The sequence below is a fragment of the Peromyscus californicus genome, unplaced genomic scaffold (assembly GCF_007827085.1).
Source record: "Peromyscus californicus insignis strain IS unplaced genomic scaffold, ASM782708v3 Scaffold_8__1_contigs__length_139910024, whole genome shotgun sequence".
Lineage (NCBI taxonomy): Eukaryota > Metazoa > Chordata > Mammalia > Rodentia > Cricetidae > Peromyscus > Peromyscus californicus.
Window position 1 is genome coordinate 123,613,989 of NW_026294606.1, and position 9,132 is coordinate 123,623,120.

The 9,132-nt window shown below is 41.6% G+C and overlaps 1 long non-coding RNA gene across 1 annotated transcript in view; it reads left to right on the forward strand.

The window, feature by feature from the left end:
• LOC128104289 (uncharacterized) overlaps positions 1-7,187 on the forward strand; it is a 43,451-nt gene extending 36,264 nt beyond the window's left edge. Inside the window, exon 3 of the long non-coding RNA XR_008215937.1 lies at positions 7,107-7,187. This is a non-coding gene — a long non-coding RNA (uncharacterized LOC128104289). The remainder of the gene's footprint in view (positions 1-7,106) is intronic.
• The last annotated feature ends 1,945 nt before the right edge of the window (positions 7,188-9,132 follow it).

The following is a 9,132-nucleotide window of genomic DNA, read 5'->3' on the forward strand; positions in this document are numbered from 1 at the left end:
GACTGCTTCTATTTCCTTAGGGGTTATAGGTCTATTTAAATTGTTTATCTGATCTTGATTGTCCATTTCTATTAGATTTTCCAATTTTGTAGAGTACAGATTTTTGTAATAAGACCTAATGATTTTTTTGGATTTCCTTGGTGTCTGTTGTTATGTACCTCTTTTTGTTTCTAATTTTGTTAATTTGGATATTCTCTCTGTGTCTTTTAGTTAGTTTGGATAAGGGTTTATCTATCTTGTTGATTTTCTCAAAGAACCAACTCTTTGTTTCATTGATTCTTTATATTTATTCTTTGTTCTCTTTGTTTCTACTTTATTGATTTCAACCCTGAGTTTGATTATTTCCTTCCATCTACCTCTCCTTGGGTGTGCTTGCTTCTTTTTGTTTTAGAGTTTTCAGGTGTTCTGGTAAGTTGTTAGTATGAGATCTCTCCAAATTCTTTATGTAGGTACTTAGTGCTATGAACTTTCCTCTTAGCACTACTTTTATTGTGTTCCATAAATTTGGGTATGTTGAGCATTCATTTTCGTTAAATTCTAGGAAGTCTTTAATTTCTTTATTTCTTCCTTGACCCAGTAATCATTCAGTAAAAAGTTGCTCAGTTTCCATGAGTTTGTAGGCTTTCTGTTGTTGTTGAAATTCAGCTTTAATCAGTGGTGGTCTGCTAGGATACAGGGGTTATTTCAGTTTTCTTATATCTGTTGAGACTTGCTTTGGGACTGAGTATGTGGTCAATTTTGGAGAAGATTCCACATGGTGCTGAGAAGAAGATATATTCTTTAGTGTTTGGGTGCAATGTTCTGTAGATATCTGTTAGGTCCATTTGAGTTATAACATCTGTTAATTCTGTTATTTCTCTGTTTAGTTTCTGTCTAGATGACCTGTCCATTGGTGAGAGTGGGGCATTGAAGTTTCCTACTATTAATATGTGAGGGTCGATGTGATTTAAGCTTTAGTAATGTGTCATTTACAAATGTGGATGCCTTTGTGTTTGGGGCATAGAAGCTAAGAATTGAGATGTCATCTTTTTGGTGGATGTTTTTCTTTGATGGGTATGAAGTGTCCTTTTTGATCTCTTTTGATTAATTTTGGTTGGAAGTCTATTTCGTTAGATATTAGAGTAGCTACACAAGCTTGCTTCTTGGGTCCATTTGCGTGGGAAATCTTTTTCCAAAACCCTTTACTACAAGGTATGTCTATCTTTGATGTTGAGGTATGTTTCTTGTATGCAACAGAAGGGTGGATCCTGTTTTTGCATCTATTCTGTTAGCCTGTCTTTTTATTGGGGAATGGAGTTAATTGATGTTGAGAGATAGTAATGACCAATGATTGTTAATTCCTGTTATTTTAGTGGTGGTGGTGGTGGTAGTGTGTGTGTGTGCAAGCTTCACTTCTTTTGGTTTTGCTGGTATGAGATTATTTCCTGTGTTTTTATGGGTGTATTTAACCTTTTTGGGTTGGAGTTTTCCTTCTAGTACCTTCTGTAGGACTGGATTTGTGGATAAAAGAAAATTTTTTCTAACCTTAGGAAATGGTGGTGCAAATATACTCAATAAAATACTCCCAAACAGAATCCAAGAACACATCAAAAGATCATCCACCATGATCAAGTAGACTTCATCCCAGATAGTTTAAATTAGACTTTGTCATGGAATATCTTGTTTTCTCCATTTATGGCGATTGACAGTTTTGCTGGGTGTAGTAGTCTGGGCTGGCATCTTTGGTCTCTCAGAGTCTTCAAGACATCTGTCCAGGCCCTTCTGGCTTTTAGAATCTCTATTGAGAAAAGGGATGTAATTCTGATTGGTCTGTGCTTATATGTTACTTAGCCTTTTCTTGCAGCTTTTAATATTCTTTGTTCTGTACGTTAAGTGTTTTGATTATTATGTGGTGGGGGACTTAGTTTTCTGGTTCAATCTATTTGGTGTTCTGTGTACCTTAATAGGCATCCTTCTTAAGGTTAGGAAAATTTTCTTCTATGGTTTTGTTAAGAATATTTTCTGGGCCTTTGAGCTGGGATTCTTCTCCTTCTTCTATTCCAATTATTCTTAGGTTTGATCTTTTTATAATGTCCCAGATTTCCTGGATGTTTTGTGTCAGGAACTTTAAATTTAACATTTTTGTTGACCACTGTATTTATTTCTTTTATTCTATCTTCTGTGCCTGAGATTCTTTCTTCCATCTCTTGTATTCTGTTGGTTATGCTGTGTCTTAATTTCCTTCACCTGCTTGTTTGTTTGTTTGTTTTGTTTGTTTTCTCCTTGGCTTTCTTTAAGAGATTTATTTGTTTCCTCCCATTGTTTGTGATTTTTTTTTTATTTAATTTCTTACTCATTTCTTCTTTAAGAACCCCTATCATCTTCATAAGGTTTTTAAAGTCATCTTCTTGTGCTTCAGCTGTGTTGGAATATTCAGGGGTTCCTGTAAGTAGGATAGCTGGGCTCTGGTGGTGCCATATCGCCCTGGTTGTTGTTGATTTTGTTCTAAACTGGTGTCTAGGCATCTGGATTTGGGATGAATATAGGTCTAGGTGGCGATTTCTGAGTTTGTCTTTGTTGGATGATGTTTTGTTCCTTGGTTTCTGTTTCCTCTTTGGTCTTCTGGTCTTTGTGGTCTGTATTTCTCTCATCTGACATGACCTCTGGTCCAGCAGGGAGTCTCCATCAGAGTTGGGGGCTGGACTTCTGGAAGATAGCATGGACTATGGTTCAGCAGGGGGAGTCTCTTTCTTTCTAACTGATGTGGCCTGCGACTGCACAGCGGATATCTATCTGAGGTGGGGCCATGTGTTGAAACTCTTTTTTTAAAACAAACAAAAAAAAACCCTATTTATTTTTATCTTATATGCGTTGGTGTTTTGCCTGTAAGTATGAGGATGCCAGATCCCCTGGAACTGGAGTTACAGACAGTTGTGAGCTGCCATGTGGGTGCTGGGAATTGAACCTGGGTCCTCTGGAAGAGCAGTGCTCTTAACCACTAAGCCATCTCACCAGCGCCCTGTGTTGAAACTAATCCCCAGTGCTTACTATATTTGAGACAGAGCATGTAGTGGGTAATTAAGATTGAGTGATGCCAGAGGTGATCCTGTTGGATTGGTTGGTTGTCTTGTAAGAAGAAACAGATTTCTGAAAGGCAGTTGTCTCTAAGCCAGGGAGAGACTGCAGTGGACCATCCTGACCTTGGGCTTCCCACCAGAACTCAGAAAAAAAAACAACAACTGTCTTTTAAGCCACATGGTTTCTGGTGCTTTGTTGCAGCAGCTCAATGAGGGAATGACTATGTGGCAGTTCGTTGGTTGGTTCCCAGTAGCTTTTCACACAAAGCCTCTGCAAACGGTAGAGTACATGATAGTCTGTACAGATATGTCTTCTGAGGTTTGAGTGTGTGTCCCCAAAAGCTTGATTCTCGATGTGGTGGTGTTGGGAGGTAGCTGCTTGAGAGGTCATGACTAGTGGGAGGCCATTAGCCTTTGAGGACACTGCCTCCAGAAGAGCTCTGTACTGTAGCAGGGAGTCTCTCTGGGTTCTCTTTGACCCTATGATCTCTTGCTCCCACTTTTTACTACAGGAGCCCTAGATGGAACTAGCTGTTTGGATTTGAAGCCTTTGTAACTATGAAGTAAATACTTTTCTTTATAGTTACACAGCCACAGCTGTTGATTATAGTAAGAAAAGAAGCATTTTTATTGTGTAAGTATCTAGGAGTGGACTGGCTAGTTTATATGATGAGTGTATATTTTATTTATTTGTGTGTGTGTGTGTGTGTGTGTATGTGTGTGTGTATGTATGTATGTATATGTACGTGTACATGTATGGAGACCAGATGTCAATGTTGGGTGTCACTCTCTACTTTATTTTTTGAGACAGAGTGTTTTGCTTAATACAGAACTGGCTAAGTCAGCTGGATTAGATGGCCAGCACACCCTAGGGACCCTGCTGTCTCTGCCTCCTCAGCACTGAGATGACAGATGCATGCTGCCCTACTCAGTTATGGTACTTTGTTTTTGTTCTTGTTTTTTTGGGGGGGAGGTATTTATTTGTTTATCAAGACTTATTTTAAGTTTAATTTTATGTTTATATCTGTGTGTGAGTATGTGCACACGTGAGTTCAGGTGTCCATGGAGTCCAGAAGAGGGTGTTGGGTCTTCACGTTTTTCCAACACCTGATGTAGGTGCTGGAAATGCAACTCCACAAAAGCAGCATGTGCTGTTGACCACTGAGCCATCTCTCCAGCTCTTCCCCCCACACACCTGTGTTCTAAACAGCAGTGCTAGGGATTGAACTCAGCCCCCATGGCTGTTCAGCAAGCATTCTACTGATTGAACCATTCTCTAGCTCCCGTTACAGTTTTTAAGAAACTGTCGCCGGGCGGTGGTGGCGCACGCCTTTAATCCCAGCACTCGGGAGGCAGAGCCAGGTGGATCTCTGTGAGTTCGAGGCCAGCCTGGTCTCCAAAGTGAGTTCCAGGAAAGGTGCAAAGCTACACAGAGAAACCCTGTCTCGGAAAAAAAAAAAAAAAAAAAAAAAAAAAAAAAAAAAAAAAAGAAACTGTCAAACTACCTTCTGAGGAGATTCTTCTCTTTGCCAACCTACAATGAGAGTTCTATTTCTTCCCCAGTCATCCAGACAGTCTTGAGTTGCTCTTACACCAAAGGCTTCTATTGGTATACCTTGGCTAGGAGAAGTTAGGCAAGCACAGTGTGCTATGGAGCCTCCCTCATCTCTCAGGCTCTTAGATTAGGATCATTATGATGATGATGATGTTAGTTTACTTTTCATAAAATGACAGTGTTTTCACCCCTCTTCCTTGACCTTTCATAGCTTTCCTTTTCCTTTACACAAAACAAAACAAAAACTCAAAAACAGCTTGCTGACTTGGAGCACTGGGCTGAGAGGTATTAAAAGAAGTTGGGGTGGGGGTGCTAGCGACATGTCTCAGTGGGTAAAAGCATTTGCTATGCAAGCCTGATGACCCGAATTTAACCCCCAAACCCATGTGAGAACAGCTGGATGTGGTGGCCTGCATCTGTAATCTTAGCATTCCTGTGGCAATAATGGGAGGTGGAGATGAGAGTATTAGCCAAAAGCTTGAAGGCCAGCTAACATGGAGTACACAGAGCAGCAGAAACATCAAGAACCAACTCCAGAGAGTTAGCCTCTGACCTCCACACATGTGTGGTAGCACAGATGCACCTGCACTCATGCATATCTCACACACACACATAAACAATACATTTTAAAAGAGTCTGGGTTTTAGAGTCTGACCCACGGCAATTGAATCTAGGCTTTGTAGCTGTGTGAAGAAGTCCTGCGAGATGAGCTGTATTCTCCTCATCCTTTTTGACACTGTGTGGGGAAGCCGAAGCTTCCAGCTTGTATGGTGGTTACAGGGGTTCAATATAATGAATGCATCAAAGCATCTTTGTTTATTGAACATCTGGGAAGATTGTTGATTTATTATAACAGATTTATTAGTTTTATTTATCATTGAACAGTATTTGACCTATTGCCCACCATTTGACTGAGAGGAACTGAGTTCTAATGGGTATCACCAGATACACTGCATTGCCTGGTCAGGGTGACCATGCAATGTTTAATAATGTCCAGGTCATGATTTGATCATTTGTGCGTGTGGGGATATGGCATATATGTATAGGTACTCCCACTAAGGCAGTTTATGCCAGAGTGTTCCTTCAGGCACCCTGTTCAGGGAAGCTTCTGGTCTGCTCACTGGCTACTCAGTGTGTCTCCACTAGGGTTGCTTTCGGGCTTCTGGGATCATGGCCTGTGAACACCGCCTGAGTTTCTCAGCAGCATTTGACAATGGGTGGCAAGGATGCTATCTTTTTGGCCCTCAGAATCCTTTGTCCAGCTGGCTGAAGTGTGCTCAGAGAGTATGGAGCCTTTCCTCCAATGCAGAAGTGGGGCGTTAGTATTTGATAGCAGTGCCAGCCTGCTCCACTGATGTCAGTGCTGAGTTTGAAAGGTTGCCCTCAGCATGGGCAGGTAGACTGAGCTGGAGCTACAGGGAAGTGGGAAGGGGGGTGGTATTGGTGGGTAAAGGATTTGTTTTGCCAGGTGGGGGTGTCTTAAGGCTTTCTCTGCTCTGCCCGACCGCTGGGTTTCCAATACCCTGCAGTGCTGCTCCTTAGAGCCGGCTGGCTTTTTTGGCATCATTTGGTTTAGTTGCTAGGAAGCCGTATAAGGCAAATGCAACTTCCTTTTGACTTGCTCACATTGAACCATCTGCTTATTCCTTTTCGTGGCCTTCAAACTTGGCTAGGATCATTGAGGAGAGGGTCGAGTGGAGCATCTGCGCTCATCCTTTTTGGAAATGGAATGCTTTCTACTAGCTCTTTAACCCTCTCAGTCCAAAGTTGTAACATTCTTGTCAAAACCCTTGGTTCTGTTAGCTGGCAACTTGCAGCAAGCATTGTCTTCTAAGGTTGGCCATGCTTTTTGTCCTGGATTTCAATCTATATTAATAACACATCTCTTAAATGAGGCAGATGGTGGTGGCTGTGTGTGTCAAAATGTATTTGGAGTGTGAGTGTAACAGTGGCTTTAGTGGAGGATGTTTACACTGGAGTTGATGTGCACAACCAGGAGCTCCATTATGAAGTAAGTGCCAGGTATGATCCAGGTGGCAGTGAATCCTTGGAAATGTGATGGTGTTGGTGGAGCAGCCATCAAAAAGAAGCTTAAAACAAAACCAGTGGTTCTTGCTTTTATAATTGTTGGTTGCAGATACTTCTAGCATTGCATGGTGACTTTGGGATTTATGCACTTGGGCAGCTCAGACTTAAGCTGAAGCCCCTTCTGTGGGTGAGTTGTCGTGTCTTTTCTGTGTCAGAGCTACACATTCAGTTGCCAGCTTTGCAGAAGCAATTGAACAAACACACAAGCAAAAATAGAAACAGGTATTAAGGAACAGAGTAGAGCTTCTGACAAAGGGATTCTTGAAAAAAGCCATTGTTCAAATTTTTGAAATCCAGTTTTACTGAAGACTTAATCACCTTTGAGTGTACCAAAACTGTGGAAACTAATGTATGAACTATGGGAAATAATTTCTTCTTGAGTATAATTTGTCTTTGTTGTTTTTTAGCAGTAAGCCATCTAAACCTTTTCTGCCAACTTCTCATTCTCCCCAAGAGGGCTACTTAAAGGAGTGTGAAGACAGGCTAAGGTGAGATTTTATTGTTGTGGCTCAATTTGCTAAAAGCTTAGGTAGTAATGCAAATGTGTTCTTACTGTGCAGATCTAGATGTTTGCTGAAATTGGTGCTATTAATATTTGCTTTTGGGAAGTCCCTTGGGTCAAGTTGATCATATTAACCACTCTACTTTAACTTTTACCTTTCCATAGTCATTTGGACTCTTAACTGAAGTATACCCTTGGCCAGAAGGGCCTCAGCCACCAGGTCTTTGTCTGTGGTATTTTTCAGCCATCTCTGGGTGACTTCCTTGCTTTGTTCATTCTCTGTAGCAGGGCCTGTGACTCTCTTCTCTATGTGCTTTTCTGCTGCTGTCCAATTGCTGTTAAATGCTCAGAAAAGATCATTTCTTTCACTGCAGGACAAATTAGTACTTCAGAGGCAAATGTAAATATCAGTTGTTTTTAAAAATGGGGTTGGAGAGTTGGCTCAGCCAGCAGTTAAGAACACTGGCAACTCTTCCAGAAGGGACCCAGGTTTGATTCCTAGTACCTACATGATGGCTCACTACTGTCTCTAACTCTAGTCCCAAGTCTCTGCTGGCCTCTGTGGGCATCATACATGCACACTGTACACAGATTATACATGAAGGCGAAAAACCTGTGCATATAAGAAAAATAGTTGTTTTTTTTAAAAACCGAGGAGCAGATAGACATATAAAAGCATATGATATTAAAGTGAAAATTTCTGTTTAGACTGTACCAGGTTTTCGGGCTTGGCTTGTTTGAAGCAGGGTCTCTCTACATAGCCCCAGCTGTCCTTGAACTCACTACATAGACCAGGCTGGCCTCAAACTTACAGAGATCCACCTGCCTCTGCCCAAGTGCTGGGATTAAAGGTGTGCGCCACCATGCCTGGCCTCAAACAGCATTTTGCTTTGTTTCCTAGGTTGGTCTTTAAGTCTTGGGCTCAAGTGATCCCCCTATGTGAGCCTCAAGTAACTGGAGCTAGGGCAAGGTGCCACATCCTCTTGTTTTCCTTAGTGATTTTAGTGCCTCATATGGTTATTGTTCTGAAGCATGCACATTTTACTCTCAAGGCTCTTCCGTCTCCTTTTCTTGTTTTTTTGTATTCAGCAGGGGAGTGCCTCTAAGCAGGTGAATCAGTGTAGCATTTCAAGCTGCTCACCTTGGATCTTACTATGTAGTTTTGGTAAAAGCAGTTTTCCTTGAACTGTATTTGAATTGATTTTTATGTGTATGAACTTTGACAAGGCCTCCCTTCTGCCTCCATTAGAGATGAGTTTTGTGACATATTAAATTAATAATTCAAAATTGAAAAATGCTTCCTCAAGTTCAGAAGCACTTGGAAATATAGAATTCAGGAGTGACTGTTAATAGGGGTTAGTTTCTCTCAGGTACCATTTCCTGAAAGAGAGAGACCTAGAATGACTTCGCTGTTAGATTACCTTCTAAAGGAGAGGGTTTCTGGCCCTGGTCTGGAAGGAGCCTAGAGGCAGAAGTGGATAATAACGGTCAGCTTCCCACGAGGGCTCACTTGGCCTCAGCTACCATTCCCTGGACTTTGCCGCAGCAGCCCTTGGAGTCCCCCAGCAGGCTGTTAATAGTTTCTGTTTTAGAAGGGAGGAATTTAGCTGGCTGTGGAGGCGCATACCTCTAGCCCCAGTCTGTAGGGCATGAAGCCATCCTTAGCTACAGATTAAGTTAGAGGCCCGTGTAAGACCCTACCTCAAAACAAACTGAACAGCCAGCCAAATTTGGAATCTGAGACAGATGAGGATAAACTCTTTCCTGCTAGTAAGTGAAGCTGAGAGTGGAGTCTAGCCAGTTATACTCATCTTACATACTTGCCCTGGACGGCCTGGATGCCAGCTTCTGGGATATCTGCAATCTCCTTCACTTCCTTGGTTGGGGAGGCAAGGGAACTTACTGTCTACTTTATTATTAGAAAGTATATG